The sequence below is a fragment of the Tupaia chinensis genome, unplaced genomic scaffold (assembly GCF_000334495.1).
Source record: "Tupaia chinensis unplaced genomic scaffold, TupChi_1.0 Scaffold000294_5, whole genome shotgun sequence".
Taxonomy (NCBI): Eukaryota; Metazoa; Chordata; class Mammalia; order Scandentia; family Tupaiidae; genus Tupaia; species Tupaia belangeri.
Window position 1 is genome coordinate 605,482 of NW_006159782.1, and position 11,965 is coordinate 617,446.

The 11,965-nt window shown below is 50.4% G+C and overlaps 1 long non-coding RNA gene across 1 annotated transcript; it reads right to left on the minus strand.

Moving 5' to 3' along the window:
• LOC102488388 (uncharacterized) lies at positions 1–6,575 on the minus strand. Its single transcript, XR_334861.1, has 5 exons — positions 6,455–6,575; positions 5,268–5,306; positions 4,554–4,597; positions 4,101–4,177; positions 1–20 (listed from the first exon to the last, which is right to left on the minus strand). It is a non-coding gene; the product is annotated as an uncharacterized LOC102488388 (long non-coding RNA).
• Positions 6,576–11,965: the final 5,390 nt, after the last annotated feature.

An 11,965-nucleotide genomic window follows, 5' to 3' on the forward strand; every position in this document is an offset into this window, starting at 1 on the left:
CTCGGGGTCTCCCCTAAGTGCTGCAGGGCCAAGAGGGAGAGAAGGAGGGAGGTGAGCGGCTACCAGAGCCCGCATGGGCCGATACCCCGCGATGAGAGCTCCAAGGGTTAAGGGCCACCTCCAAAACGCACAGAGAACTCGGGCGCATCTGCATAGAGCGGACACTGCGTCCGGAGCCAGCACAGGCCTCCCGCCTATGTCCCACCCACTGCAGCCTGCAGTGAGACAAGGAGCCACGGGAAAATGCCGTGCGACATCCAATCATGGTTAGAAGTTACAGTGGAAAAGAGCCTTTCCCAGAACACAGCGAGAGATGAGGTGCGGCGCCCCAAGAACAAACTGTCCCGGAGAGCCCAGGTGGCGCGCTGCGCCCGGGGGGAGGCCACACAGTCACCCCTTCTCGGGACGGTTTGCCAGAGATGAGGGACATGAGCTCCAGAAGGGAAGCAATCACCCAATGACAGAATTAGGGGTGAAGGACCCACCCGAGGGTGGCAGTGGTGCCTCTTAGAACCTGGTGGGGTCTAAAGACCCTAAAGCTTCCAGAGAAACAAGGAAAACGTCTCAGATTTTGGAGCTCAGCTTTCATCGACTTCTCGACACCAACCTCCAAATCTGGAAGTCGATGAGGGTCTTCACGAAGAGAAGGGAAGTGCTCCCAGAGCCACAGAGAACAGAGACCTCTGGGGACAGCGGGACAGCAGGCCTCCGGGGCAGCCCGTCGATGCAGGCAGCAGACGGCAGGCCCTCGGGATGTGCCTCCAAGACCACGTCAGCCTGGTCTTCACCACCAGATTCGTCTAAGTGTATCGCGAGATTTCTCTTCATTTTTTTAAAGACAAGACTTCGCCAAGTTGCTGTCCTTCTGCCTCAGCTTCCTGAGTAGCTGAGAGTCCGGCCACAGCACACCTGGCTCTCTCGAAGGTTGTCACCATGTTGTCCAGGCTGGCTTGACCGTGGACTTTTTACCCTCCTGCTTCGGCCTCCTGGACCTCCATCCCAGCAGTAACCTAGTGAGTCACTTAAGGCATTGCGATTCCCCTCCTTGTATGTTGTTTGGCTTTTCTGCTTCTTTTCCTCATGTTTTGTCTTTTTTTAAAATTATTTTTATTTAATTTTATTTGCTCATTAGTTTTTTTTGTTTGCTTGCTTGTTTGTTTGTTTTTTGATCAGAGATAGACACACACACACACACACACACACACAGGGAAAGTGACCCGCACACACACACACACACACACACACAGAGGGAAAGTGAGAAACCAAGCCACCAGGTAGGTCCGGGACTCAAACCATGGTCAGTCATGTGGGAGTGTCCAGCGCCTTAACCACCACGCCACCTGCTGGTCCCCCTAATGTTTTGTCTTTAAGTATAATTAATTCAACTATATTACTGTAAAAAATATTAAAAGTCACTGCGCATGGGGCTGGCAGGTGGCATGGGTGGCAAGGTGGTTAGGTCATTGTACTTGTGCATGGCTGGCCAAGGTTCATGTCCCGGACCTGGCAGCTTTTTTCCTCTCTCTCACTTTCTCTCTCTCTCTCACTCTCTCTTACCTATGCCCTACAAGAAATTTTAAAATAACAATAAATAAAACTAATTTTTTTTTCAAATGTCATTTTACATGGCCCTTAAGTTTTGCCAGGAATTCAGCTCAGGCCTATCATGTGAATTTGCTTGGCTGAATACCACGATGTCAGCTGAACGAGGAGCTTTCTTTTTGTGGCAGATCTCAGAAAACCTAATTGTAGGTACAGATAAAAACGAGGGGCTGGCAGGTGGTGTGGTGGTTAGGAACTCCTACATGGTCAAACGCGGTTCAAGTCCTGGACCTGGTGGCTTATTTTCTCACTTCTCTCTCTCTCTCTCTCTCTGTCCCTCTCTAGTAGGAAAAAAAAAAAAAAAAACTTAGGAAATTAAAGAGTCTGGCCCCCATTGCCGAGTAGTTAAGAGAACTGGATCCTACACGGCCGACCATGTGAACCAGCTAGCGTGATAAACAGCAGCGTGCCTACATGCTGGCCCCAAATCCCAACAGAATGGAGCAATGGAGAAGGGACTGTGGTGTGACCATGACCAATGGAGGGTGCTTTTTCTCTCTCTCTCTGGCAAACTTACGTGCCCTTTGGCAATTTAAAAGGGGGGGGGCAGGGCCAGCAGGTGGTGTGGTGGTTGAAGCACTGGACTCCCACATGGCTAACCACGGTTCAAATCCTGACCTGGAGGTTTCCTTTCTCACTCTTCCTTTCTCTCTGTTCAAAATCGAAGAATAATGATAATAAATAAAATAAGATAAAAATAAATAAATCTTTAAAAAAAGAGGGGACAGCTAGCAGATAATATAGTGGTCCAGACACTGGTCTCCCACACGGCAGACTTTCTTTCTGACTCTCTCTCTCTCTGTCCCGCTCTGGTGAGCAGCATGCACCCTATAGTAAATTTAAAAAACAAAAGTACAGTAAAGGTGCACAGGGGTCAGCAGGTGATGTAGTGGGTAAAGTGCTGGATTCTGACCACAGTTCAAATCATGCTGGGAACATGTGTGCACATCCCTAAAATCCTGAGAGAAGAATGGAGGAAGAGGTTGTGGTGTGGCCATTGCTTGTGGTGTGGCATGATTTCTGCTTTCCCTCTCTCCTGCCAGTGCACATGCACTATGGCAAACACCGTAAAAAACAAAATCAGAAAAATACAAAGCCGGGGGCCAGCAGGTGGTGTGGTGGTTAAGGTGCTGGACACTCCCACATGACCAACCATAGTTCAAGTCCTGGACCTGGCAGCTTGCTTGCTCACTTTTCCTCTGTGTCTCTCTCTGGTCAAATGAACATAAATGAATGAATGAATAGAATTAAGTAAATAGTTATAAAAGAAAATACAAAGCCATTACAGCAGGTGGCATGGTGGCTAAGGCAGTGTGCTCCCCTATGGTCAAGCACAGTTTGAGTCTCAGACCTGGTGGCTTGAAGATTACACAGGGTGCATATGCATGTGTGTGCACATATTCCCGGAAAGAGAACAGGGAGAAGGGATTGTGGTGTGGCCATTCCCCTTGTGAGGTGATTTCTCTGTCTTTGTCTCTGTCTCTCTCTGGCAAGTACATGTGCCTATGGCAAAAACCTAATATAATTTGGGAATTTACGGACCCTGGTGTGATGGCATGAGTGCAGGGGAAGGTATGCAGTTGTTATGGCAACCTCTCCTTCCCTCGCCGGATGGCCCCGATGGTGGCAGTATGAGAAATCAAGAAACAGCCGGGTGGGAAATGATCCTTTCCCAAATTGCGAAGCAAAACTCAAGGCTACAGCTGCAAAGGTTAGGAGCTAGAGAGACCCCACTTGGGCTGTGGGCCTCAGGGGTGAAGAGGGGAAGTTCCAAAGGCAGCAGGTACTTTGTCTTAAGTCCTTATACATTTTAAAAATGGAAACTAGGTTGCTTTTTTAAAAAGACATTAAAGTGGAGCTTGGCAATCTCCAAGGCACCTGTCAGCCATCTCCAGCCAGTCACTCCCAGGGGACGGAGCCCACAACCTGGAGCTGTTGCTGCGTCACTAACAACCTTGTCCCCCGATCCGAGTGGCCTGGGATGGGAGCAGCAGGCTTGCAGAGAGCAGTGTGTGGCTCTCTCCCGGCACCTGGTGGCCCGGCTCTGGGCACCGTCCCTCTCATTGCCGAGCTTCCCTGCCCACGAAGTGGGAGCTGCCTGGCGGCCGTGAGGGAAGCAGCCGGTGGCAGCACCTGCCCGCTGCGTGCCCACAGGGGCTGTGCGTCCATCTGGTTCTGACCCGCCGCAGCAGGGAAGCCTCTCCACAGGCTCTGGGACCAGGGACCTCAGGGAGGCCATGCAGTCCCACCGTGCACATGCCAATGTCGGCCTCATTCCAGGCCACGCATGGCACCGGCCCTCTGCTCTTGTTTGCTCTGGGCTACCACAGAGACCTGAGGCAGCCATGCAGCTCGCCCACGGTGGGGAGAGGGCTGTCTGTCCTGACACAACGCAGGGACTCAGGGCTCACCCTCACACACATGCATGTCAGGCACCCATCGGAGTGACCACCGGGGCCAAGGACCTTGACTTAGGCCCCACAGCCAGAGGGCCCTACCTGTGCCAGGTCCCCAGCCACGTCATGGTGGGGGGCTGCTCTCCCCACGGGCTCCTGGAAACAGTAGTACACGGCTCCTGCAGGCGGCGAGGGAAACCAGGAGAAGCCTGAGAGTGGGGCCGCACCCTCCCTGCACCTGGCAGCTGCCGGCGTCCCGGGAGCCACATCCTTGCGTGTTGTCAGACCGGTAGGTACTAACAACGTGTGCGAGGGGGCGCAGCTTCAGACAACATGAAGCAAGGCGCTGAAGTACTTAGAATGCGTGGGGTATGGTGGCCTGTGCTGGGGAGGAGGAGCGGGGTCTCAGCTAGACCTGGGTCAAATCCCAGGACCACCGTGAGAGAGGAGGGAAGAGACAAAGAAGGACAGCCTGGGCTCTGAGCATGTGGCCAACCCCTGTGGGCAGTTGGGGACAGGGACGGGGGGTCCTGGCATCAGCCCCGCCAGCCCTACCTGCCAGAATGAAGAGGTGCACTGCGAGCAGGGACTGGCAGAGTCTGCAAGAGGAAGTAGGGCTGAGGGCAGCTCTCAGGTCCTGGCGGGCAGGACTGGCCGCCCTCTGCACCCTAGGCCCCCACCCGCTCTGCCAGGCCATACCCGTCCTCTGTCAGCCCGACGGGCTCGGCCCGACTGCACCACTCGTGCCTGCATGGCCTGGGCACCAGGAGCCCCCGGGTGTCCTTCCTAGCACAGCTGCTCACTGGGTCCCTCCTGGCTGGCGGCCAGCCCCAGGCCCAGTCAGGCACCCACACTCTGGCCTGCTATGTTCAGAGGTGCTCACGATGCAGGCTCAGCTCTTCCCCAGAGCCTCCCAAAGCCCTCCCTGCTCTGGACAGACAGATCCCACAGCCTGGTTGGAAATTAAATCCATGGCCATCCTCTCTAGGACCGCTCCTCTGAGGCAGTAGAGGGTGTGGCACTGCCAGGACAGTCACACATGCACGTGCCCATGACACACTCAAGGGTGCTCCGTGCCAGCCCCAGACACAGGCCCTCCACCCTGAACTCCTGCTGCCCAGAGCTTGCTCTTTCACCCTGACTCCGAGCCCCAGGGACACACAATCAGGGGAAAGGACAGAGAGTCCTACTTTCCCCTCCTCCCAGGCCCATGGTCAGGTGCCCCGCCTTGGTCGCGTGGGGTCCGTAGAAGGCCCACATCAACCGTACCTCTCTCTCGGGCAGCACGCACCAAACACCATCTTCAGTCTAGGAAGAACAGGCGGGCATGGTCGCAGCGTCCCATGCCCTGGGACCCCAGGGCTGGCCCAGAGGGTGGGGCAGGGGCACTGGAGGGGCTGTCGGTCATAGTGGACACCAAACCCAGGAGGCAGCGGGCTAGCACCAGGAGCTGGAGTGCTCCGGGATTCCTCCAGGACCCTGAGTCCCAGGCACACGCTGGTCTGCTGCCCTCATTGCAGAGGGGGTCTCAGAGAGTCAGAAGGGGAGGGGTGGGGATGGGTGAGGGAGAGTGTGTGGCTCTGTTGACCTTGGTGTAAAGAGTCGCCAGGAGTAGGTGACCAGCTGGAATGGAAAATGACAATGGCGGGAGCAGCAGGAGGGGTGGTGGTTAATGGTGCTGAACTCCTACATGGCCGACCATGGTTCGAGTCCCTCTCCAGTGCCCTCTGCTCTGGCCTCCTCACTCCTCCAGCCCTGGCGTCTTCCTCCTTCCCACTCCATAGATGTCAGTGTCCCCCAGCTCCATCAGGGCACTCATCTCTTCTGGAGGCCTCCCCCGGCCATCTCCTCCACACCCGCCTCCCCATACACTGGTGACAACAGACACGGGGCCTCAGCCTTGGACACTCGCTTTGGGCTGTCCCAGGGACTGGTCTGTGCCCAGCGTCCTTGCCCCCTGCCTGCGGGAAGGCTTCCCTGACCACCTGAGCTCAGCGGTGGGCTTCCTCAGGGTTCTTGGGCACGTCCCTAAGCCAGGGCACCCTGGGGGACCACGTCAGGCTTCTCCGCTGTCAACCCCCAGTCCTTGGCCTCATGCCTGGGACACAGCAGGAGCTCAGGGGCTACAGGAGTCACACTACAGTGTCACACTCCATGTCACACTCCTGTGGGTTCCTTTCTATGCCGAGTGCCCCGAGCAGGGTTTGAAGCAAATACCCTGCGCCTGAGGACACGGAGAGCCCCGTCTTCAGAGTAAGCTCCACTAGTCACTTCCCACTGGGCATGAGCGAGGCCGTCGGGCTCTTTCTGGGGGGTTGGGGGGAGAATGATCCTAAGGGAGAGGAGAGGAGGGGCAGGCGCCATGCCAAGTAGGGAGGGAGGCAGAACAGCTGGGGCCCAGCGGGCAAGCGTCTCCTGCGTGCGTGGCTGACTGAGGGCAGCCTCTCGGGTCTCACCGGAGATGCCCGCCCTGAAGACGCTCGTGGTTTGCTGAGAATCCTGGACCGTGTCAGGGTCCAGGCAGCCCGGACCAGTCCCCCTCCTCTCAGGCTCCAGACCAAGCCAGAGAAGAGCACTGAGCTCACCTAGGGGTCCCGTCACACCACCCCCTCAGGGACAGTGGTGTCTGTGTGTGACATCACGCCTTGGGGGGGCTTTATGACAGGCTACCTGCTCCACCCTGCCCGGAGCCTGGGATGGCTGTAAGTCACCACCAGTCAGAGCAGCACTCTTGTTACTCTCTCCGCCCCAGTCCACACCACCAGTTCCCGCTCCGGGCTACAATGTGCCAGCTCTAAGCGACCCCCTGTTCCTTAGAAACACAAAGACCCAAAGGCGTGCGAACTTGATCTTGTCACATAACACAATCAGCACCTTTTCCTAATCAGAAATAACAATGTAGACTGAGAACTTTTAAAATTCTCATTTAAGAGGCCAGTAGGTGGTGTGGGGTTATGGTGCTGGACTCCCACGTGGCTGACCACGGTATGAGTCCCAGACCTGGTGGGTTGAAACTCATGCCAGATGCACATGAGTTTGTGCCCCAAATCCCTGGGGGAGAAAGGACGAGAAGGGATTTCAGTCCTCCCCCCTGGGGATGATTTCTCACTTTCTCTCTCAATGTTTCCCTCTGTCTTTCTGGCTATTGCATTCGCCCTATGGCAGAAACCTAAAAAAAAAAAATCACATTTGAAGGGCCAGCAGGTGGTGTGGTGATTAAGGCACTGGACTCTCACATGGCTGACCGCAGTTCAAGTCCCAAAGGTCCTGGAGGCTTGCTTTCTCTTTCTCTCTCTGTCTCTCTGGTCTGCACATGTGCCCTACAGCAAATTTTTAAAAAATAATGGTGATAAATAAAATTAAATAATTCTTTTAAAATTTTCAAATTTAAAAAGTGCAGGCCTCACAGAAGACTCTGCCACTGGAGCTGAGAACTAGTGCTTTCAGGAACTAAACTAATGATTCTCTGCTGAGACATCATCCTCCGACCCCATTCACACGTGGTAGGGTCCCCCTACATGCTTCTCCTCGTCTCTGTCTTTTCATTACAATTTTTATTCTTTAAGGTAGAGTATTTCCTTGGCTCTCGGGTCCTCCTTTCTCTTGCTACATTCTCACCTTCCCTGCCTTCCATCTAGGAGAGGCAGTAGAGCAGGCCTCAGAGACGACTCCACCACTGGGGCTGGGGACCACTGATTGCTTTTGCGTGGTGCATGCGCGCACCACAATTTTTTCATTTGAAGAAAAAAATTTGTTTCTCTTTCTCTGTTTTCTATCCCTCTTCCTTTTACCTTCACCACTTTGCTGCTCAGTCTCAATGCACTGAGTATCTAGACAGGTCGAGGCAGACTGTAGCCAAACATCTGAATACTATTAGGGTCAGAGTACCCCTCAGTTCCCACTCAAGCTGCTGCACAAAGGGAGAAAAACAGAATAGCATTGAGATTGCAGATCACCTCCTCCTACATGCCTCTGAATGCTCAGACTGAACTTCAAGAACTAGGAAGAAACGTGAAACCCACCAGATGACCAGAAATCACCACAGGGGCACAGGAAATATGAGAAACCAAGAAAACACCTTCCCCCAAGGGAAAAGAGTAACTCCTCTTCATCTACAGACAGGACCATGGAACTCTCAGAAATGTCTGATAAAGAATTCGGAATAGGGACCAGAAGTTGGCACAATGGCTATGTCACTGGACTCCCATGTAGTTGAACACAGTTCAAGTCTCGGACCTGGTGGCTTAAACTCATGCTGGGCACATGTGCGTGCATGCCCAAGATCCCAAGAGGAGAATGGAGGAGGAGAGATTGTGGCGTGGCCATCCCCCCCGGGGGGTGATTTCTCGCTCTCTGTCTCTCTCTGTCTTTCTGGTGAGTGCACATGCCTTATAGCAAAAACCTCTCAGAAAAAAAAAAAAAGAATATTTGGCCTAATGCCTTTTTTTTTTAATTTCAAACAAAGCATTGTGACCTGAAGCATTAATTACTCTTGTAAACAAAAATAGTTAATTAAAAAAACAATTACTTGAAAGCAAAAGTTAGTTTAGAAATACAGGCTATTTGTACAATTTATAGACATGGACCCATTTGATTTATAATAGCCCAAATGTGATCCAGTCATTGGGAGAGAGAAGGCTTTATCTTGTTCTATCGGGAAGGGCTGTTTTTGTCTTGTCTTTTAGTTTTTGCTGTTTTGGACATGTGGACTGGCAGGTGGCGTGGTGGTTAGGGTGCTGGACTCCCACATGGCTGACTATGGTTCAAGTCCCAGACCTGGCAACTTGCTTTCTCGCTTTCCTTCCCTCTCTCTCTGTCTCTTTCTAGTCAAATTAAAATATAATAATAATGAGGGACCAGTGGGTGGCATTATGATTACATCACTGGACTTTCATGTAGTCAGTCATGGTTTGAGCCCTAGACCTGGAGGCTTAAAAACTCACACTGGGCACATGTGCATGCATGCCCAAAATCCTGACAGGGGAGTGAAGAAGAAGAGATTGCAGCATGGCCATCCCCTCTGGGGAGGGTGATTTCTTGCTTTCTGTCTCTCTCTGTCTCTCTGGTGAGTGTGCACACCCTATAACAAACATCTCTCTTTAAAAATAAAAAAATAATAGTAATGTACAAAACAAAAATAATTCTTTAAAACATGTATTAAAAAGAAAAATGGTTTGGGCCTCATGCATACACATATGATTCATACACAGTGTGATTCTTGATCTGCTGGGTATAGGACTTGAACTCTGAAACTGGCCAGGTAGGATCTAGTGCCTTGACCTCTCTGCCACCTACTTGCCCAGAACAGCTGTTCTTATGGTGCCTTTAGTACTACTATCAAAATAGAAATGCCTCTGAGGAAATAGAGATCTGTGGTTAGTTCTCAGTTCACATTAATAGATGAGTTTTATTTTTCCTATCAAAAAATAAATAATAAAAAGATAAACAGATGGCAAAAAAGCACATGAAAAAATGCTTAACATCTTTGATCATTAGGGAAATGCAAATTAAAACATAACAAGACATAATTTCTAGATTATTAGAATGTCTCATATTGAAAAGACTGACCCTACTGAGTGCTGATAAGAAGTGAAGCAACTAGAACTCTCAACCACTGCAGGTAGAAATGCCAAATAACACAACTACTTGTGGAAGTTTGGAAGTTTCTTTAAAAAACATGGGACCAGCAGTTAGCGTAATGATTACATGGCTGCACTCCCACATAGTTGACCACGGTTCGAGTCCCAGACCTGGAGGCTTCTAAAACACTCTTGCTGGGCATGTGTGCATGCATGCCCAGAATTCTGAAAGGATAATGTAGGAGAAGGAATTGTGGTGTGGCCATCCCCCCTGAGGGGGTGATTTCTTGCTTTCTGTCTCTCTGTCTCTCTCTGTCTCTCCAGCTAGCGCACACACTCTATAGCAAAATCTCTCAAAACAAAACAAAATAAAATACATAAACGCTCCTCACTTAACTCAGTTCTATTCCTAAGACTAGGTTATTAAGTGAGTTGGTCAATAAGTGAGGAGCTTTAAAGGCAGATATCTTGGGATGTGTTTTGGTGTCACAGAGTATGTATTTTTCAATAGATCATATGACACCACACTAGATTAATATAATTCTATCTGTACAAAAAGTATTCACAAAATATGTAGTTTTATACTATTGCAAATGTTTTTGTGTAGTGAATACTAATTGACTGTGGCAATGAGACAAACACTGAGAGAGGGTATTCCCAAGACTCACACAGACTGAGAATGTTATGGAACTGGTCATAAGTCTAAGTAGTCGTTGAACAGGTGGGTCGTTAAATGAGAAGTAGCTATAAAAAAATATGCCAGGCAGTGGCAGGGTAGTTAAAGAGGATGGATCCTACGTGGTGACTGTGTGGTTTGAGTTTCACACCCAAAACACAAAAACACACCCAGGTGCATGTGTGTGCATGCCCCAAATCTTAGACGTAGAAGTGAAGGAGAAGGGATTGTGCCATGACTATCCCCCATGGGTAGTGCTTTCACTTTCCCTCTCTCTCCAGTGAGTCCACATGCACCTTACCAAATTTTACTTATTTATTTATTTTAATTTGACCAAAGAGAGACAGAGTGAAAGAGAGAGAGAAAGGGAAAATGAAAAAGCAAGCTGCCGGGTCTGGGACTCAAACCACGATTGGCCATGTGGGAATCCAGCGCCCCCTGCTGGCCCAAATTCTAGCAAATTAAAAACAAAATCACATATTGTGTCATCAGAATCTCAGGGGAAGAGAAAGAAGACAGCGCTAAACAAATACCCAAGGAGAACATCCCAAATCTGGCAAAAGGAATAAAATCAAGCAGTTCAGGGAATTCCAAACAGGATAAACCTAAAGAAGTCCACACCAAGACTCATTATAGTGAAACTTTTGAAAACCAGAAAAACTTTTGATTGCTGGGCCAGCCTGTAGTACAGTAATTAAGTGCTATGCACTGAAAGCCAGATCGCAACTGCAGTTTGAATCCCAGCCCCAGTAGCTTGTAAAACACACTGGACATGTGTGTCCAAAATCCTGACGTGATGAAGAAATGGAGGAAAAAAGGGGCTGGCCCCATGACCTAGTGGTTAAGGGAGCTGGACCCCACAAGGCCAATCACAGTTCAAGTCTTGAACCCAATGACTGGCAATCACACCGGGCCTGGGCCTGTGTGCATGCATGCCCATGATCCCAACAGGATCAGGGAGAAGGGACTGCAGCATGACTATGTTCCACTGGGAGATATTTTCTCCCTCTCCATCTCTCTGGAGAGACTATGTGCTTTCTGGAGATAAATAGATATAGATAGATAGTTGATAGATAAAATTGGAAGCAGCCAGAGAAAAGCAACATGTTTTCCCTGTATAGGAAAAATGATTTGAAAGACAGAGCCGACTTCTCATCAGAAAGATGAAGAGCCAGAAGGAAGTTACATGTCTTTCAAGTATTCGAAAGAACTGTCAAGCCATAGTGGAAATATCCTTCGGGAATAACAGGGAAATAACCAAATTCTCAGGTGAAAGAACACTAATTTTCTCCAAATATTATATACAAACTGATTTTTTTTTAAATTGTCAGAGGGCACATGTGTTTGCCAGAGAGACACAGACAGGGAAAGTGAGAAAGCACGCCCCATGGGTAACTGTCACACCACGATCCCTTCTCCATTTCTCCTTCCTTTTAGGATTTTGGACATACACACATGACAAGAATGTTTCTGTTTCTTAAAGGTTTTGCTGGGACCAGCAGATGGTGTAATGTTTACAATGCTAGACTCCCATATGGCCAACCGCGGTTCAAGGCCCAGGATTCAAGGCCCAGACCTCGTGGCTGAAACTCACACTGGGTGCGTGTGCACACGTGCTCAAAATCCTGAGAGGAGAAAGGAAGAAAAGGGATTGCAGCATGGCCATCCCCCCAGGGGGTGATTTCTTGCTCTCTGTCCCTCTGTTGCTCCCA